The sequence below is a fragment of the Trachinotus anak genome, unplaced genomic scaffold (assembly GCF_046630095.1).
Source record: "Trachinotus anak isolate AG129_WGS33_773 ecotype Australia unplaced genomic scaffold, CSIRO_AGI_Tana_v1 ptg000007l, whole genome shotgun sequence".
Lineage (NCBI taxonomy): Eukaryota > Metazoa > Chordata > Actinopteri > Carangiformes > Carangidae > Trachinotus > Trachinotus anak.
Window position 1 is genome coordinate 5,873,006 of NW_027273858.1, and position 22,177 is coordinate 5,895,182.

Below are 22,177 nucleotides of genomic sequence, written 5' to 3' on the forward strand. Positions count from 1 at the left end.
ATGATTTTGACTAAAAATACTCACTAAGTCACAGTCCAGAGATGATCTTCCCGCTCTTATTAAACCAGGATTTTATTTCTTTTTCCTACAACATTTTGTCCACAGACGAAGGCAAAACAATACGAGGAATTATGCTTAGGCACAAAGGTTTAAGAGAATAAATGAATAAAACAGATTTTTTAAGTAATTCACGATCATCTGTGATTCCTTTCTTATTTTTTTCCCCCTTTGACTAAAACACCACGTCTTATACTGTGGCATTATTCATATGTGCTGTGCTATCCTGTGCATACTTATCATGTTACACATTTTTGTTCTGTTGTTAAGGTGCCTTTTTACCAACTGGCCAAGGACAACAGATGAAAATTAGCCTCCTAGGGCAGCAGTGGTTGATTTCTTTCCTATGAAATTGATTTAAATTAAAATAATATGCAGTGTCAAATGTTGAAATATTTAAAAACTGGGTAGCTTAGAGAGCTACCATTCAGTCTCACTGATTATCTGAGGCTGCTCACACACCCTACTTGCTCTGTAGCACGGTAAAATTTAGTTATTAATGTAGGTTTATAAAAAATAAACGCATTAAAGTCAGAGCAGCATCAGTCCCTGGCCTCTCAAAGCAATTAAAGCACAGACAAGAAGTGTGAGTGATTATTTGGAGACGATCTGTACATGATCTCTGCAGAGGAAATGGATGACATTTGCACTGACAGCACGTAATCTGCACCACAGACTGGTGCACTGCTATAAAGGCTGTGCAACACAATGTGGAGGGTGCATTTAAGTTTTGGATTTTCCTCTCTAAGAGATGCCACAATTTGTTTTCGCTTGTCTAAGCATCCAAACGTCCGCTCAGCTCACCCTGACACACTGAGGCGAAGGCAGTGCTGCTTCTTTGAGACACTTCGCAGCTGCAATTCTCTGTCAAGGATTTATTGTGCAGACACAGCATCATGATAGATTAAACACTCTGTCGTTATAAATTACTTCGGAGCCTGAGACCATTTCATCTCTACACAAAAACTAAACCAAGTTAAATGCTACATGCCTGATATTGATTATTTTTCATGTATTTACTTTGTACTCACGAAACTGAGAGGGCTGAACTGTGTTTTGATAAATAGAGCTAAACCAGGCCAGAGCCAATTAAAATTCCTGAGACCAAATCTTAAATTATTATAATTTATAATGTCAGATTTACTTAAAAGACTAATAATTAGGGTCATTTCAATTTGACCACACTGTGGTTAGTCACGATGGACCCTGTCTGCCCAGTTTTAGCAGATTAAAGCCAAGTACTTCAATTGAGGCCTCGCTCCACTGGTAGAAAAAGAAGTGCCTTGCAGTTTTGGCTGAACAACAGACAATAGGACCTCCTCCCTAAAGCTCTGTGCATCACTGGAAAAGATGAAAGCTGTTTGCAGACATTTACACTTGAGGCTTTTAGCAGATGACTATTGTGGAAAATTCACACTGACTGTGACTACAAAAGTGAGACAATTTGACTGTGGCTAAGGCAACATATACGTTTTCTTTTTTATTGTGTCAATCTGGTCATAGCATCTCCCTCATCATGTGCTGAGTTTGTTTTTATCATAAACACAAACCTTACATCAGTTACATACATTACATACAAATAAGCACTGGTGACCACATGCATGTATTCACACTCTCTGCAAAGGCTGCAGAACTTTAAATATTTTATGATTAGCTGTGGCGAGTTTGCAGCACAACATGTTGGTAATTATGAGTCATAATCTGTGCATTGTTAATATAGGTCTTTTTTTTTTTTTTAAGGGAGAAAACTTCAGTCAAAATTTGGTAGAATACATAAGTGCACTGAGAAAATGTCTATCTTATCAAGCAATTTTTTGACTGTTTAAAGTCTTATTTTTTCAAAAGAGTGATGATATCTGAGATAATTTCAATCTGTTTCAAATAAATAATACTGATTCCTGCGCAGTGATTTGCCATGAAGATGTTTTCACTTATGATGAGTTAAAAAACACACAAAGACTACTTGATAAGATGAAGATCGTATTTACACGCACATATTTATCCGGTAGTCACGATTAAAATCCCCATTAACAGAGCTATCTTTTGTAATCACACACACACACACACACACACACACACACACACACACACACACACACACACACACACACACACACACAACAATCTTTATCAAGACAAATCTCTACTAACTGACCGACTCCCCTCATGAGGATGAATATCTTTAGCCCTCTGAAAGTAGGTTGACATTGTGATTAAAGACCTTGTAAGAAGTGAAAAAAGACAAATTACCCTCTTCCATTTATAACCCAGCCTCTCCCCTCACACCATTACGCCGACCACAGGCCAGACGGTTAGAAATTTCTCAGCTCCGGTGACACCTTTAATCATTCTGTTGAGAGCTGAAGAGATGAATTAGTCGTGCGCCCTTTTAAAGTGGAGCAACACTTAGTTTCAGACTCAAGATATTGCTGTGAAAAGACGTTTCAATTCCACTCTCTGGCTTGTTGAAATTTTCTGTCAGTTTTAGATATGACTGTCAACAACAGGGCGTCTGCATGAAGTCAAGATTCTCAGGATGTGAGGAGAGAAATTATGAAATATCGCAACTGATTTCGAACTAATCTAAAGCTCAAACGCCCACAGCAACATTCAACCTGCAGCTTCTCCTCAAAAGTAAACAACTGCATGAACTGCCTTTATACAAGAGAGTGAAGAAAAAAAAAAGGAGATTAAATGGGTGTGTCCATTCACTACAGTGATCTTTTTCTCTCCGGACAAAGACGCATAACTGTGATGAATAATTTACTGAAGGGCCAGGACCAGATTAACCAGTCTGATAGATGACTGGGTGCTTTGTCTTCCCTGCCTGATAAAGTGGATCTGCATTTAGGGCTCTCTGTGCTGCTTAACAACAGTGGAGTACATTTATTGGAAAGAGAGCGACGGGATGCTTTAAAGGCTTGGAGCTGATTATGTTTAGATATTTCACAGCAACAACGTGTCCTCATTTATTTAATAAGAGAAATCACCCTAACCCTGAACATACAGTAAGTGTAGACTCTAATATAAAGGGAATTTTAGGGAAAGATGGAGTCAGTAAAGTGATGACGTGTTGACTATTAAAAGCATTCCCTTCAAAAAGACATTAAAATTTTAAAGCTGCTGCCTCAGTACAATTACTATTGTTCAGAAATCCTGATGACTGTGTTAATGTTGCATTTAGTACATCAGGAGAATTGGAGGAATGGGGCGAAAACTACCAAATTTAGTTATTTGTATAGTATTGTGTGATTTGTTAACCAGTTATACACATATTAATGTATTTGTAAAAAGCTAAATTGATTGATTTCATGTTAATATTGAAAGCATTGGCAGGCAGCCATTTTGCCGTCTTGTTGACACTTCTGTTTTTGTGAGAAATTCCTGATACGTCCAACTCGTAACTGCAGCTGGGAGGGTGGTGTAAACAAATCTTACTTATAAATACAGTTTGAACATGATGGCTGCAGTCCACACAGTGCAGCCCCTCCTGCTGTACCAGATTTACTCAAATTAGCATGCTATGCTAACAGGCAACTTCCTGCAGCCTTTTGAGCTATCAATAGCTTGTTTCAGGGGAGATGGCAATAATATCACCACTTGTGTTGCTTTGTGCAGCCAGTAAGCGTGAATACAAATTGCGTTTTGGTTAACAGTCAGGGGTTACGTCACAGGGATTTCTCCACTCTGTTCATTACTGGTGAAAGGAGAGAAACCAGTTTAATGGATGAGTAGATGTTTTGTCTTGTCGTCTCTTTTGATAAAGTGGAAACCTGCATCAGCGTTAAGCAGCTTTAAGAGTGAGTACTTAACACCAGCTGTATGTATTGGCTGGAGATCAAAGGTCAAGGCGAGGGACATGAGCAGTGGATAAATCTTCCTACTGCCAATTCAGAGTCTGATTCACCTAACTGTCCTGAATATTAATGTTACTGTGGAAGAGCTACGTACTGTATACACTCCACTGCCGGTTTATTAGTTACACCTACCTACAACTAATGCAATTAAACCTGTCTTCATACGAGTTGTAATTTTCCTTTCTGGATGTAGTTAGAAATAGAATAGTGTAGTGTGAGTGCAGAATCTTTTCCCATGATTGAAATCATTAAGTTAAAAGGTTTTTTAGTAACATTCAGTATTATTAATAATTCTTTATAACTGAAGACGGTAAAAAAAAGTTAACCCTCATCTCCCAAAATATGTTGGATGAACATCTGGATATTTTTTCACAAAAATCTATGTTAAGTATAAAAGCAGATGGGCCACCCAGAAAACAAATCAACATTTAAAACTGACTAACTGATCCTTTGTGATCAAACAGAAAAAAAAACACAAAAAAAAAACAAAAAACGCCTACAACAGCACAGAGAAACCACACAGAACATTTAAAGCTTCTTGTTCGTCAGACGGTTGAAAAGCAGCTGTTTGCGTCAAGCCTGTGGTGTTTGTCTCATTTGGTTGACGAGCTTCTAGATAAAAGAGGGTGCAGTTTTTTTCTTTATGGTAATTTTTACTCTGTACTGTTGTTAAGGTTGCAAAATTTCTTTGTTGTTACCTTGGAGTTATATTCAATCACTAACCAAAGCTCTATATTTTACATTTTGTCAGTACAAGTTTTACGGTGAATGTAATGAAAATGATGCACAAACACATCTACATCCCAGTATGTGGAAACAACAGAGCTGCAGCTTTGTGGGATTTTCTAACATTTCTTATATGATTTACATTTACATTTTTTTTAAGGGTAGGTTCATACTTTTCAGGTCTATCTTAATACAATACTGATGTCCATTGAAAGAAATGGGCTCCTGGGCACAGACAGGTAAAAATTTTGTATATTTTTGTGGTTGTTTTCTGTCTCTTTATGGTCATCGCATAGGCACCTTGTCACTGGCTTATTTCCTAATTTTCCTGTTGAACCTCCATCCGATTTTTAAGATTTTTTTTTTGAATATTTCAACATATGAAATTCTTTTCCACGCTAAATATGCATCCTGTCAATGAATATTTTGATGCTTGGAAATGAGCATTAAGTGTTCAACTCACCACAGAATACTGAGAAGAGCAGACATTATCATTTCCTGTGTCTTCTACAGTTTTAAATCACACACAGAATACATCTTACTAAAATCACAGTAGTACAATATACATGTACACCTGTGCTGATGACAAATGTGACAGATGGCACCACTCATATTGCAACCCAAGTCATGTTTTCATCTTGTCCAATATTGGGACCATTTTTTCATATTTTCTCTGAATTTTCTTTAAAAAAATCTCCAGATATTGAAATTTATGGTGTTTCACAATGATTTGATAGGTTTAACATCGCTTATAGCTCATCACAGAATTTTACGTTTGTTTTTTTTACTGTGTATAATCTCCTCTGCCTCCCACTTACATTTACACTTACTCCCTTGGCAGACGCTTTTGTGCAAAGCAACTTACAAGTGAAGGACATGAAAGCTTCAGTGTAGTGGGAAACCTTCATGTAAGTACTACATCTATTTAATAAGTGCAAGGAGATTGTATAAGGAAATGCACCAAAAGTGCATAGTAAGTGCAAGTTAGACTTTAGGAAAGGAGGTGCCCTCGGAAGAGTTTTCACGAGATTCTTGAATTCTTGATTCTCTGATAGAATTCAGTAGCTCGTTCCACTATCGGGGAACCACAGATGAGAACAGGCTGGACTGAGATTGCCTTGTGTGCAGGGATGGGAATGCCAGACGACATTCCCTGGAGGATCGCAGTGCCTGAGAAGGAGCATAAGGCTGAATGATTGAGTTCAAGTGGGTGGGTGCAGACCCAGAAGTCCTACTAATTCCTAATAAGCGGCTGCAGATACATGTGGACATGAGTACTGTGTTAAGATAGACAATAGAAAAATCATTAGGGGGTGGACAAAATCTGTAGGACAAAACAAATCATGAACAGAGTGGGAGCGAGTGATTAACTTTCCATCGGACTCTCATTCAAACTTTTATATGTCACGGGAGAAGAAGCTCATTTGCTGACTGGAGAGATGGATGCAGAGATAAGCCAGAGACCAGAACAAGAGAGGTGGGACATTTACCGCAAATTGTGACTATATACTGACACACACGCACGCTCACACAGCTGTCAAAACAAGTAAAGGAATACAAGCTTTTTTTGCACAAGACTTTTAGATGGAATATTAACATCTGCTGATTTTGCACTGATGTTTTGTGTGTGTGTGTGTGTGTGTGTGTGTGTGTGTGTGTGTGTGTGTGTGGGGTTAAGTTGGGCCGAGTGGTGGGCTGTGTCCATACTGATGGAGGGTGACTGAAACAGTCTCGCTGCACTTTCTGTTTCCCCTCAGTGAACACACAGATGCACACAGGGGCTCGCACGCTCACACTCAGGAAAGCCTCTTAATTCAATTTGTGTCGCTGTCAGACAAAAGCTTCACAGGTCTGCATTCAATTCAAGTTCTCCAATTTAAAGCATTAAAAACACAGCACGGACCAGGCCACAGGGAAGGCAGTCCTGTCCTGAAATGACTCCAAGCTGAAGTGCAAACTCATCTAGCATAATATAAACCTACCTGTCATGAACCCCAATGATCAAATTATTATTCATAGACATTTTATAAATAGAGCATATTTCACTCTTAGCATTTTGCATAAAATTAAAGATTCGCTCACCAAAATACTTTGACTTTGAGGATTCCTGGAAGAAAGTTTTAGAGAAGCCTACTTCAAACCTACTGTCTAAACCCGTCCCTTATCCACATGCAGTCTTGTTACTTAAAGGAATAGTGACACATCTTCAGAAAAATGCTTATTGGAGTTAGGGAAGGTAAAAACTGATGCCACTCTTGTGTCTGCACAGAAAATATGTAGCTGGAGCTTAGCATCAGGTTAGCTTAGCTTAGCATATAAAACTGGAAACAGGGGGAAGCAGTTAGCCTTGCTCTGCCCAAAGGTAACAAAGCGTCATCACGCCAAAAATCCTCATTGTAGCTGATCTGGATTATACTTGAAATATCAAAGAAATTTTACATCTGACTGCAGCAACTGATCACATCCAGTGGCTTTGTTGACACAACACCAGAAACACCACGAGTGCCAACAGTCTGAGTTTGACAAATGTGAAATTAAAAAGTACCAATGATCCTCTTACATTTGACATGTTGCTCCTGCAAGTGTTCCAACAAACTGACTTGTGTGAAAAAAACAGGCCGCTCTAATCAATCACACGAGTAACTTGAAATAACTGTGTAAACATGTTGTGGCGGGTCTGTGTTAAACACAGAACTCCCTATAGTTACTCTGACAACACTGATCTCCAGCTGAGGGGATGATCAATTATAGAATCAGTCTGAGGTTCATGTGAGACATGTGGTTCATTTTTTCACCTTAACTGTACAAACAGCACAGCACATCTGGAAGCACTCACCCAAAACACTATAAATATGGAGGCTTGATAAAAGTCCCACTTTTACTTGCTTGCTGCGCTGTCACTACACCCTCATCTGTAGCTTCTCTAAATGCTTCGCCAGCCGCTGTTCTTAGCTCAGTGAGAGGCCGTGACACCCACAGTATTGATCATGAAGACTTTGTGATGAATGGATGGATTTGCACTTCAGCTAATTAATCTGCGCTGCTGCAGTTGCACTCGCTGTCAGTCGACCAGCATGAGGGAGTTACACTGAACTGTAACGAGCAGCCGTGAGAGGAGAGCTCAGGGGAGAGGAGGGGGGTTGATGGATTGTTTGTTTGCAGGCAGTCGCCTGATGATTTTGTTTGACTTTACATACTGTATCTTCATATTTTCCAGACTGATTGTGACAGGCCTCTACATCTGGGAACACAAACTAAAAATAGCTCACAGGTGCTGGTGTGCTACATTGAGTGTCATGTGACTTGAAAAAGGCGACATTGTTTTCTCTCAGTGTTTTTCCTCCCAGTGAAAGTAAAATTAACCACTGAATGTTTTCTTGTTTTGCCTTCTGGCCACATGTGCCTAAAAAGATATTTCTTGATCCTGTGATAAATACTCACTCACTCCACATGATGTATTAGTGCTGCAGTAGAGAGGGAAACAATCACAGATACTGAGCCAACAGTCATCACCTGATATTTATTAGTGACATTAACTATCTCAAAATGTCTGGATCACAAACTATTATTCTGATCCCAAGGCGGCCACCCCACCAGATATCACCATTTCACAACAGATAAACCCAATCAAGTCTAAAGCTTGGCAGACACTGCACGGATTACGCTCCATTTTAAGCCCCTGAAGTCATTTTAGAATTGGGACGAAGTTGTGCCACATCAGTTTTGATGGCTTTTCCTGCAGTTTAAGTAGTTCCATTGTCTGATTCCCCCACACAGCCGCTGCCAAAAGATTCATTATAAACTGTAATGAGTCTAATTTTACTGATGTGGTATTTTACACGTTTTATTATGGCTGACTGTCTTGACTAAGGCATAAAACTGAGCTTCACTGCAGAACAAACAGATCACACAAATTACATCTTCCAGCCACCTGTAGCTCCATGTTTTTTCCTTTACTTTAGGCTCATAGTCAACGGCACAATGTAACGCTGCCTTTCTCTCGTTTTTGCCGTTGTCTTGTCTGAGTAAATGTCACTGGCCTTGTCAATGGGCATCCAGTCTTACAGTCAGTCATTTGACCTGTACATTGTGAGTGTAAAAGTCACAGGATTGGGCAGTGCGGAGAGGCTGATTTAAAATGTGTAGTGTGTACCGCCTCATGATTGTATGCATCCACCAACCAGCCAAGTTGCAGGAAACATGGTCACAGTATTCTCGAGTCACAGCAGTGAATCATAGCCAGAAGTGTTTTTGCAGAACATTATCATGTTGTTCCTGGGCGTTGCTGATGCATCACATTCAGAAGAATGTGAGGTCACTGTGACCTTGAACTTTGACCTTTCCCTCATTTCATCTTTGAGTCCAAGTGAATGTTGGTACCAAATTTGAAGAAATTTGGGTGCGACATTAATTAAATCTGAAGTAATTTGGTTTCAAGTGTTGAGCTTGAACTAATCAAAACTGTTCCATGAATTTCAGCTGTCATGTTACACACACAGTTCAGTAAAGAAATTAACTGTTTTTGTTTGTTGTGATGCAGATTTGTGACCCGGAGTTAATCAGGTCAGATCTCAGATCTGTTGATAAAGCTTGGGTGGGAACAACGGCTCGTGCTGTGATTCAGCTGGGTGGTCTCAAGTGGGACACACAGGCGCTCTCTTGTTCAGTGCAGCACTGTGGTTGTATTAGTTTAAATGCAGTTTACTTTGCCAGAGAAAAAAAAAATCACGGGCAACTGTGAGAGAAACATTTTAGTTAAGGTTTGGTGTCTTGCTCAAAGGCACACTGACACACACTGCACACACTGAGACTGTGTGATTTTTAGATCAAGGCAATGATCAAGTATCACCTAATTGACAAATAAAATTATCTTGAGCTTTAATATGTTGTAATAAAACAAAGAATAACCACAAAAACAGAACTTGAGCAAGCTGCTGTTGGTGAAATGACATCAGTGTGTGTTGGGCAAATTTTACAGCAGACATAGGCTAATATCAGGCAGACCTGTAAACCACATCTACTGCGCAGGGGCTTCCCATGTTTTCAGTGTGTAGGAACTTTTACATACGTCTTCAGCTCTATCACTAATATCAACTCATAAGCAACTCACAGCTGCTACTCAAAACAGGAATATTTTGTCTTTATGTCAAATGATCATGTTTCACATTATAAACATGGCGCTGAGCAGACTGCCAAAGAGTACAGTAGTTGACAAATGCATAGACTCCTACCAGACGAGCTGCGCTGAGGTGGTTTCCCCAAAGCTTGTCAGGATAGGTGAATGTGGTGGAAACCAAGCTGATAGTCCTGTGGTGGAAACTGTTTCTCAATCTTGTGCCTCAGCCCTGCAAAAGAAAAAATTTCCCCATTTAAAAAAAGTCATTTTGCCAAGAATTGAGTCCAAAAAACACATTGATCAACACAAGCAGATAAATTGTCTGTGGAGATCCTCAGTCATACTGTATATTAGTGCTAGGTCAAAGGCAACTGGGAATGTCAGTACAAGTGCAACTGTCTGCCTGGAAACTGGAAAGAAACTGAATTAATTATTTTTCCAAGTCAGGAGTCTGAGCGCTGCTGGTTTCTATCCTCACTGGCACTTAAATGCCGCGGGTGTAAGTCAGTCTCTGATTAATGAAAGTATCAGTGCTCTGACTGATGAACAGTAAGTACAAACTGAAGGTTCAATGCTGAGAGCCTGCATACACAAAAGCATAATGTATGCACAGTGTTTGTACTCATTTCATAAATCCTTGCGTAAGTGTGTGTAAACCTCTGTTTGCAAGTGAACAAACCACCTACACCTACAGTTATTCATAAACCGTTGACGACACGGCTGTTTAATCTCGACATAAACCAGGTGTGTTCTGTCCTTTGTCTCAGCATGTGCTTTACAACAACGCTGAAGCGTCCACTGGGCCGTTTCACACAGCCAGTGCACACCTGTATACTCTCAGCTGAATTACTGCATGATTTGAGAAAAGAAAAGAAATGAGGACATTAACACGTTTTTAAAACATTGTATTTATCACTGTTGAAACTCTGTTGTGACTTGTAGTTTCTGACCAAAATTAAGGCTTCAAATAAAATGTTGCCTAAATTCTCTCTTTGATGTTATCATTTTCTTTGGCGCAATATGATATTACACTCGTTTCAGCTGACTCATAAACGTCTCTGTATGAATGGTGTGCAAAGATTGTGTGGAGGTACACACGCACTCAGCACGCTCTTATTGAAAAACACCCGTTTCCGTGCGGAAATAGCTGCATGCTTTCTTCATCTGCGTATGCACCAGTTATTTATCTGGGAGCCACTGCTAAACTGAGCCTGCAGTTGAAAAATTATAATTTTCTCACAGAAAACTGATGAGCCTGTTTGCACCGCTGCCTTTTCTCTTTCTGAGATACCAGGATGCCCTCAGCGAAGGAATCAGTTGTCTCTCACATGTTAACCACTGAAAGATGCTGGATGACTACACCATGTTTCACAATTAAATGAAATATACATGCTAAATATACCCAAGTTTCCTACAACAGTGCATTAAGTCCCAAAAGAAATCCTATAACAAAATACTACAAATACATCTGGATCTGCACTGCTTGACTCATCTTTGAAAACTGAACAGGTAAGGTCCAGGACTGAGAAACGTGCCCCGAAAACAAACACACCCTTGGCAGAGGTAAAACTTTATGCTGTGACGTTTGTCAAATTTTGTAAACAATATACATTTTCACAGAGATGCAACTCGCAGTCCAGGAAAACAAAGTTCAACCCCTTATAACTTTTCTACACGTTTCAGGGTCATGGGAACATTTGTTTTTAGTCTGTGCGTGAAAGTCTTGTGATAAAGCTCACTCACCGTCCACATGTGTGAATGTATTGTTTGACACATGAGGCAATGTCTGAAAAGCCGTCCCACACAGCAGGCAGATGCAAAGAAGCCTCTGTGTGGGCAGCGTTTTGACTAAACCTGAAGCCTGTTTATGCATCCGTGTGTGTCTGTGTTTGTGTGTATGTGTGTGGCAAACAGAGAGAGAAGGTGAAAGAAGATCTGCTGTGGGTGGTCAGCTTTTAATCTGCCTTCACTTCTTATCTCTCAGTTTCAATTAATATATATTCAAATTCATTTTTGTTTCATTTATATCCTTTTATCCTTTCACTTTTTTGTTTACTGTCATTTCTACATGACATTAGCAGAATATACTGTAAATAATTAATAAATATACAATGTATATTACCCACTGTCTCCATTTCTGTTAAATTCTCTGCACAGTTTATATCTGTTGTACCTAAAAAATTAAGTTAGGGAACATAGGGATTAAACAAGGCTTGAATTTCAAGTTTTCTTCTTCTTTCCTGTCTCATGCTTCGTCTCTCTCTTTGTTTTTTCTTCCCACACTTCTTCTCACGCTGTTGTGAACAGTCAGTCAGGTAAAGAAAAAACAGCTCTGCCTGGGGGTCACTGCACACACTGTACATCATGGTTGTTCTAGTGAGTAACCTCACCTAAACTTTCCAGCAGCCCTATCCACACAAAGTGCTTATCTGAAATGCTGCCAGTACTGAGAACAAATACAATGTTTTAGTCACAGCTCATATAAAGTCTGACTCATGATCTCGGTAACAGAGAAAATCAAGCAAACTATCGTTCACACTAAGCTGCACAACACCTTGTCACCTGACAAATGCATCCAAAACAGAGACAGTTTAGAATCGAGTACAGTAAATGCTGAAATGTCAGTCTCAGTGGAACTGATGGATGATTGATTTTTCCTATTTCTTGTTATTTCTTACTGTTTCCAACACGTCACACTGTATCATAGATAAGTTTATTGTACCAGTTACTGTTACAACTACTACTACTCAGTTTCTTTGAATGATATGAATAACTTTTGTTTTAAAAGCTCATTTAAAAAACATAATGAAACGTCTCTTTTATTGATTTGCGTTTGGCTTCTCTTCACAGTGGTTTTAAGTTGTTATCTTAAGCAGTTTGATCTCTATCTCTTATGACAAATAGCTCTAACTGCTGTGTGAAAGTGAAAAAGTTTCCTCTTATTATTACTACTTATGTTGCTACAACTCCTGTTCATGTTGTTATTATAACTTCATGAAAAGTACTGGTAACAATCAAACATAATTACTACTATAGCACTGATATTATGACTACTGTTGTTATCACTGTACCACAACCAATATTAGTAAGTAAGTACGTAAGTAATTTGACAACTATTTCTTCATGTAGGACAGAACACATCTAGTGACATTTAACAATTTAACATGCTAAAACAAACAGCACAAATGCAAATACATTTATGTGATGTTTGTGTGATGAAGTCTTCAGGGCATCAGGGCAGGGTTACATACTATAACACAAAATTAGAATAACCGCCTCACTTCTGTTCCTGAGTTATGGCGTAGAATAATGTCTTTCGTGTTTATGTCTCATTGAAGTTGACTTTTACCTTTTGACTTTTCACTTCACAATTTTTTTATCCTGTTAGGTATTTGTGTGAAAGTTTGTCTTAATCAGCATATGAATTCTTCAGTTATGACCTTGACCTTTGACCACCTAATTCTAATCAGTTTATCCCTGAGTCCAACTGAACGTTTGTACCAAATTTGAAGAAATTCCCTCAAGGTGTTTCTGGGATATCACGGCCACCAGACCAGGACCAAGTCAAAAATATAACACCTCTGATCACAGCATGGAGACATAAAAATATACAATACAAGCAGTGCTGGACAAGTTACTTGAAAAATGTAATCAGTCACTGTAAAAGTAATTGATTTACTTTACTAATTACTACACAGAGAAAGTAATTAGCATTACTTTACTTTTGTTACTCCAAAGCCTCACACCACAGGTTGCATTGTCTGTATTTCATCGAAATAGAAAACAAGCCAGCGTACGAAGCTATCCATCTTTTCGGAGGTCCTCACAGTGAAGGTGCAGGGCTCATACCATGGATATATTAAGAGAGCTGGGTATGGTGCCGTCAGTGAGTGTTGCTGCCAATCTGCCCAGTGGTCACTTATGGTACTGCATCGACCACCATTATAAAAGAGATGTCTATAGAACCTTTGGCAGGGCACCTGGGAGTGCAGATGAGGCCAATTTTTACTCTTTGTACTATGGATTTTTAAACCATGAAGGTTTTATATTTTGTGGACAAAAGAATGACAAAACCCAGCGATTCATAAATGTCGGCTTACCAGTGGTTAACACACCAGCACCACCACCAACATGTAAATACGGCAACTCCCAGTAACTATTATTGTCTCTTTGGATTAAGATTAGCTGCTCCACACTTGTAACTCCTGCACCAAGCAATAAAACATCTCCTCACCAAACTCATCTTCAAACAGCAAACAAGCATTACCAGGTTTAGTAATTGTTACAGAGATGAAATGCTTAGCCAATTAATCAATTGACAAAAAAAAGTTCAAATGTGCAGATCTGCTGCTTTTCTCTGTTTTATATTATTGTAAACTGATGTTTTTCGGGTTCAAAACTCAAGTCTTTATATTACACTGTGTTATATTCAGTATTGGGCAGTAACGCATTACTTAGTAGCATGTTATGGTCTATGATTACTTTTTTCAGCATCAAATAGTGAAGGTTAAAATCAATTCAACTTTTAATCTATAACATGTCAGAAAATAGTGAAAAATGTCGGAAAGTCTTTCCAAAACCACAAGGTGATATCTTGAAGTGTCTTGTTTTGTCTGACCAACATGGCTTCTCCTGTCACAGATTCCTGGTTTGGATAGGACCAATCAGTAAATTTTGGCACTGTAAACCCATTATCCTGAGGTTTGATTGTAAACGTAGATTGTAAATGAACCTGATCTCTGTGTTCATTTGGAAACTACATGAGGCTCTCTTGTGATCACAATCTGCAGAGCAACAACTTCATCAAAATCTTTTCACAGACCATCACAAACAGAAATTTTGGAACGTGAAAGTAACTTCCATCTTGTAAAACTTGTTTTTGCTCATAAACGCTGAGTTTGTCAAGAGGGGAAAGTCTGTTTAATATGACTCACAGCACATGGAAGCATAGAGCTGCATCAATGTATTTATTGTTATGGCAGCTATCATTTCACTTGAGTAATGAAGCAGTGAGCAGTATTGTTAAACTGGATTCTATTATACTGTCCACTTATTTTGTCCACCCCACCTTTTGTCCACAGAAAAACTTTTATAAGTTGCAGTTCAGTACAACAGTAACGCAAACTGTGGCCTCACAACCGACCGTACAGCTGAGTCAACCTCTCTGACAAAGTTGCAACACAAATCGAGCATAAAAGCGTCTCAGGCTTCATACATCACAGGCATATAATGAATTACAGGCATTCCTGTAGTTGTATAAAAAGACCTGCTGTTATATAATTGTCTATGTATGATGTGTCAAAATTAACAAGAGCATTAGCCAAAACTAGACACCCAAAAGGTTAAATGACACAAAATTCATAGCAACAGTGAAACGAGTAGCACATAGCATGCATAGCAACAGGGATACATACATTAAAAACAGATACATTAAATAAGTTAAAGGTTCAACTATGTGCCCTCAGTAAATCTCTTCTCCTGTAGTTTTCAGGAGCTATACTGTACATGAAGCTAAGGCCAGGTGGTGATAAGCTTAGCTTAGCATAAAGAGTGGAAGCAGGGGTAATTAGCTAGCACCTCACCTTGTTTGGTTTTTACACTTTGGTTTTTGTACAGAATAAACAAATAAGATATGACATTTATTAGTGAGCTTTAGACAGCTTCCCTGAGGGTTTAGGGTTAATTGTTATAACTTAAGTGATCCCTAACCCTTTCACCTAGTGCCATCATCAGGTCAAAATGTTTAATTTGTCCAACACTTTGGTCCATGTGTAAATGTCTGCTAAGCCTAAACCATTCCCATCAGCTTCAGCTGTACTTTGTATTTAGCAATTGTTAGGATGCTGACACTAGCTTTTTGCTCAAAGCACTGCAGCATCTATTCAGCCTCACAGAGCCACGAGCATAGCTGTAGTCTCTTAGTCCAGGTTTGTGTAGCTGGTGAGTTGTCTGTAGGCACACCAACTTTACACAACTTTAGGGGATCATTATAATACAATACTATATCATGTTTCATTAGATGTTCATGCGTTTTGTATTACTGTCTTAATCTGCACAGGAGTTATCTCTCAAATAAATGTACTGAAGACATAATCACAATATAGTATTTCATCAAATGCACTGGGCTGTATGTTTCTGGTTTGTCTGAGTGATGTCATGTCATGTGTCCACCTTGTGTTGCCAAACTAATTTGACATTATTAATTCTATATGTAGCACAAACAGGGACTGGTTAAATACAAAATCTTACAAATCATCACCTCTTGATTTACAAAATGTCATAACTTGATGTTTATGGTATTACAGCCTGCAGTTTTCATGCATGAAGTGAGATGTTAGTGGCAGAAGAAAAGAAAATTACAGAGCACAGCATTTTTATTATCAGTTGACCTCTGTCCTCATCATTCCTGTGGGATTTTCAGCTTTTCACATTACAAACATGACTAATTTTCCATGACGGCAACGTGACAGACAATTTCTACAGTGGACTTCACTATATAACTCTAGGCACAGTTATTTGTAGTTTTGCCTGGTTTTATAATATTTGAGGGGAAAAAAAGACTATTGCATTTGGGAAAGTTCAGGTTAAAACTAGCAGTCATAGACAACTAGAGGCACCTATAGGTGTAAGAGGCACCTACCACTACATAATAAAATCAAATGCTGCACTGAAAAGTAACACAGATGTGTTTTGTTCCCAAGAAGACATCCTTTTCGACAGTAAACTGAAGCTGTGAGCGAGCAGAAGCCTCCAGTAAAAATAGCATGTTGGCTGGTAAACAAAGCGGCTTCAAAAAGGAAGTGAGAGGTTTAATATCTGTGAGTTGCTGTGCTCAGCGGAGCACAGGGAAAATCCAGAGTCAATACGTTTCAATTCTCAGTACATGGCCTCCTGTAGCATATTTACATTCCTATACAGGTCACTGGCAATGTACAGTAGCAGTGTGATTCCTAGAACAAAAGTATTGCATGGAGACAACAGTATGCAAAGATGGGCCTCTGTGACAAAGCAAAAGATGTGACTAATATTCCTGGAAAACTGCACATTGTTGAAAACAAAATCACATAAAAGTCAGAGCAAAGCCTTTTATCTATATACTGCCAATATTTTCATTTACACCTTAACTCCTCCACGCCCGTGTAGATGCTGCGAACATTATTAGACTCCTACACAGTAACATAAACAGAAATGAACTAAGACAAAAGTCATCCAAACAACAACAACATTGCTCCATAAAGGCGCTGCATCGAATGACCACGTACATGTCAGCGTGCATTTCTGGTGGATTCTTTGTATTTCTGCTGTCTACCTCAAGATGGTGGCAACGAAAGATAGAAACAGTTGCTGAATAAGGACTTTCTGTCGTTCCACTGTATTTTATTGTCTCACTGGTGCATGAAATAACACGTCCCCACAAACAGCCCCCCCCCCCCTCCCGCGCTGCTTCGAGCACGGCTTTTTTGTTGTGGGTGTGTGTGTTGTTACAGCCACTGGAGGGCGTTGTCACTTGAATGTAAACGTGGTGTTTTTGGGGCCCTGCTTGAAATGATCGATGCTGTCATTCTTTTGAAGGCTAAATTTAGGTTAAATTTTGTGGCACTGGTTTCCAGGATCTCACATGATAATACATCCAGATATTTAAATTTAAGAGGTACTCGAGATTTACAAGATTCAGGGACTTGTGAGACCAGTAAAACAAAAGCTAAGATACATTACTTTTAGTCGCTATAGTGTGGTCAACCTAAATAACATCCCACATTTCCCACACTGAAACTCAATAGTGTTTTGACAATTCCTGTCTGCCAAACGTCCACGTATTCCACATGTCCTTGATTTATAAAACAGGCTTTCTGTTAAGTTTGTGGTTTCTATCTTTGGGGTTATTTGCCGAAGCTCCCCCAGAGCCACATGGGACATTGTACAACTGTGTAGTTCTCCTAATGACCAAATGATTAGTGATTCCTGTCTTTAATCTGATGCCCCTCCCCTTGAATCAGTAACGCTGGGCTCAGACTACAGGAGTTTTAAAATCCTAGTAGATTTTGAAATCAGGTTTTGTCACGCATCTAATCTCAAACATGTACCCACTACAAGATTTAAAAATAATCTTTCATCACACACTACAGGACATTATTAAGATGGTTTTGCCAGCGGGAGCAATGCATCAGCTCGCGTGATCTGATAGAGAAGTAGATATAAAGTACCTGGAGACTGTGGTGCAACAACTCGCTGTAACGTGAAACGTGAAACTTTCCAGTGAGAAAAAGGCTCACCATAGTTTTGGCAACACTGACAGCTGCTCTGGGATGGATGTAATCATTCTCGTATGTGTGATACTATCAGGGCGGTTGTGGAGGTTTAAGACTGAATCTGTGAACCTCTTGCCAGATAATCTGGGCTCGAATCTAGTACCGGCCAAGGTCCAGGATTAGAATCAAGGTTAAAGCGGGCCAAAAAAAAACATGTAGTCTTAGCCTGGCTTAAATAAAGAAAAATAACCAGAAAACAACCACAATTTCGTACTGTAACAAGCTAGTGCTAGCCTGCCCTGCCTATAAAACTCAAAAACTCATTTGCAGAAAAAAGCTAGCAGTAAGACTTTGGTTTGTACTCATTCATACAAGATAAATGATCTTTGCACACCTGCATACAGACATGTGCATAGGAGAATAAGTGATGAGGCAAGTAGCAAAACTCCTCCTGCGCTATGGTGCATTAATTGAAAAGCTACATTAAAATGCATCGACCTTCATTAGGCATTTCATATAAGTGACAACAACAAATCTTCATACAGTATACAGTATATAGTGTGTATATTTCCAATAAGACATAAACAAATTCCAAAAACAAAACAATCATCCAGCCAAATCATTCCTAAGAATAAGCTTAGTGAAGTGTAAATTTCTTGACAAGAATCAGCTGATGCACTTTACATGCTCAAAATTCACACATGTGATCAGCCACGAAAGAACATCTGTCTGTGTAAAACAGAGAAAGTCAAAATGCAGATGGAAATAAAATACCTCACTGGTAGACAGTCCTTCCCAGAACACTGACAACACTATTTATAGAATGCACTATTTATGTATTTATACATGCAGCAGTGCAAGATCCATCAAACATTATGAAATGCATATTTAAAATGAGGTTGTTAGTGTGAGATTATAGTGAAACTATAGTGAGATTATTGTGAGATTATGGTACATGCTGGTTTTCATTTCTGTTCCCTTCCTGCCCGTGTTGAAAACCAATTTAACAGATATTCAAACAGACTACAACAATTGAAAAAAAAATCATAATTTTGACTTTAGCCTTCTGAGGGGTCAGCAGTTTAAACCAGGTCTGGTTTAGAGCTACAGAGACGGAGATAACAGCAGCTGTGATGCTACCTTGTCCATATGATATGTGTAAAGTACACATCAGCTGTTTGTCAGCAGATAGTTACCTCAGTATCAGCTCCACACTGTCATGTAAAGGAGAAAATAGAAAAAACTAATGAAAAGAAAGGACCAGTACTTTTGTTTTTTCAAATTAAATTACTTTATAATGTACATTTCCTAACAGGGTCGAAATACTGTACATCAGGAATGAATGTATTTAATCATAACTGTCAATAATGATGGGAATTTTACCAAATATCACCCTGGATTAAGCAACATATTTACCTATACCTATATGACTCTAGTAAAAAAATGCCTAATAGCCCTAAAGTGCTCTCAAGGTTGCTATGGTGACTAGATTACAAAGATTGTAAACTTCAAGGCCTGTCATCCATGCCACTTTACAAGAGTAAAGAGTAAAGTGTTCTGTAAATACTGGTAGAATGAACGGGTTAATAATTTATAATGGTTAAAAGTTGGTAATAGATAGTAAAATGCTGTTGAGCTATTTGTCCCCAGAGATTTTAAATATAAGAAAATATAACAGTTATGTAAAATGTAAATGTTCTAAACAAGTGGATGATTGCATTTTGATTTGAACCAAATAAGCCTACACTGATTCTTACTATTCCAAATAAATTGAGGACAATACAATATTACACATTAGGTTGTGAATATAGTACAACTTATGTGCTAACAGGTGACCAGCTGTGGAAGTATTCAAAAATCCTGCAATACTAGGAATATATAGTATGTATACTATACAATACTATACTATATTTTCACCCCAGTGTGTTTGAGTTCACTCAGGAAACATGCCGGGGTAAAAATCTTCTGAAAAGGAAGGAAAATGAATCTTGAATAATAACATTTACAGTAACGGTATTTTTAAAAAAGCGACAGAAAATGAATTGTAGTCTTCATACTAGAGGATAAAGTCGACCGAAGACCAGTGATTTATTCCCAGGAGCCTGAAAATTACATTATTTAAGAAAAAGTACACACTATTATGTCCTACACATTAATATTAGGTTCCTGATTAGGTTTAGGTTTTATGCATTGGCAAAAAAAAAGAAAATTATTCATTATTCATTTTATTTTGAAGCGCTTCAAGGATGCAGGAGTCAGATCTCATATGGTGATTTTGCAGCTTAAGTAAAAAAACAAACAAAAAAAAAAACACTACTGACAATATGTGTGTATGCTCATGTGGTTTTTACCCAACAACAGGTACCATATATCAGGCAGGATATGGTAATGCTTAAATATGTTTACTTACACACATTCACACCCACTCTAAAAAAATTTTTGAAATGTAGACACCACGATGCTGCACCAGACTGAACCAAACCCAAACAAAGCCATGAGGTGATAATGGTACTGTGGTACATTTTCAAAACAATGATTCAACATCCAAGCAGAGCAACATGCTGCCGTAATTCATCTTATGTCACCTAAAATACCTCACTATGAAGATGAACCGTAAGACTGAAATGCTCTTATTGTGCCATTCAGAACAGCCTCTGATCGTAATGTCGTAAACAGGAGCTGAAATCCAGACAAGAAAACGTGATAAATATCTGCATGTGTGTCATTTGAATTTCTGTGTCAACAGTCTGAACTTATCTAGAGACACACCCACTGAGAGGACACAGCAAAAGGCTTACAAGCACCGACAGGTAACGCTGTATGTGCATTAAATAACTTTCACTTTTGCCATTTCATATTTACAGTGAGCACTCTGTCGAACTAAAAGTCTTGTTGATGAATTTATAAATTGGTCCTCTTACGTGAAATCAAAAGGTACATAAGTGGCAATAGACTAGTGGACATCAGAGAGTGTTTGATGTATCAACACAAATCTCCGTCGCAGTGTTTTCCTCAGGATGTGAAGTGTTGACGCTCTGAGATGGAGAGAAGTGGGGCGTAAATACAACTACGTGATTAAATTATAAAAAAAAAAAAAAAAACATTGTTATGAAAGAATGAAGTGTTTTCAAGGTCAGCTCATTTCTGTCCGGTTCTGCACCACTGGTGAACCGAACATTATCAGCAGTTGCATTATACAGTGGATATAAAAGCTTCCATATACAATATAAGTACAGTCAGCTCACTGCTGACAGTGCACGTCTTGATTTTCTCTCATCTTTCTATTGCTAACTTTGCTTTCCACAAATTTTGTATGCCACAAAATAAAAAATGTAAAAAAAATCTCAATCTCTCTTATGTAGCTTCAAGGAAAACAGTAAACAAGTGATTACTTCAGTCAAAGAAAATGTCATAGTTCCAGCTTCCATCAAGCACAGCCCGTAAGCTAATGTATGAATCAAAGGAAGATCATTTCTGCAGCTGCAGTCTGTAAAAATGGAGAGAATATTGAAGTCAGATTTACATAACTCAAGGTTTTTAGACAGGGTGAGTCTCAGACTATTTCCTCTGAAAAACAAATGTGAAATATACAAAAGAATACGCATGAAAAACATCCGAGTTTAACCCAAAAGGTTCTTCAACTCTCGTGTGCTGTTTACATGACTTCCTCCACTTCGCTGCTGGATGTGTAAAAATAAAAACGCCTTTTTCTGACCTTATTAATTAAAACCCAACAAAACTAGCCCCTCCCTTTGCCACAAACTGCATGTTTATGAAAGGTGACAACAAGTGATCATGTAGCTTGCTGTTACACCACAATAATGAAATCTCTAATGTTACATAAAGGTTTGTGAGCAAACAAATAAACATATAATAAACATAAAATATGTAAACAGAAGGAAACGATCAACTTACAGTAATATGAGGTAACTTTTCACAGAGCATTGATAATAAAAAGTCAACAACATGGCGGTAAAGCTAAAAATAAGGCCATGTGTCTTAGTTCCTGAAAAGTTTACTTCTGGGAGATGTGAGGATTTTTTCTTGACGTCAACAGAGCATCACATCTGTGCTGAGTGAGTCTTGCAGAATGAGACGGTGTCTGTACGTGCTGCAGTAAAGTCGTGGTTATCTTAAACAAAGCATGAAATCTTGTCATGTGCCTCCAACAA

At 38.4% G+C, this 22,177-nt stretch overlaps 1 long non-coding RNA gene across 1 annotated transcript in view; it reads right to left on the reverse strand.

The window, feature by feature from the left end:
- LOC139622638 (uncharacterized) overlaps positions 1 to 22,177 on the reverse strand; it is an 86,161-nt gene that overhangs the window by 6,119 nt on the left and 57,865 nt on the right. The window contains exon 3 of the long non-coding RNA XR_011691357.1: positions 9,872 to 9,985. This is a non-coding gene — a long non-coding RNA (uncharacterized lncRNA). The remainder of the gene's footprint in view (positions 1 to 9,871; positions 9,986 to 22,177) is intronic.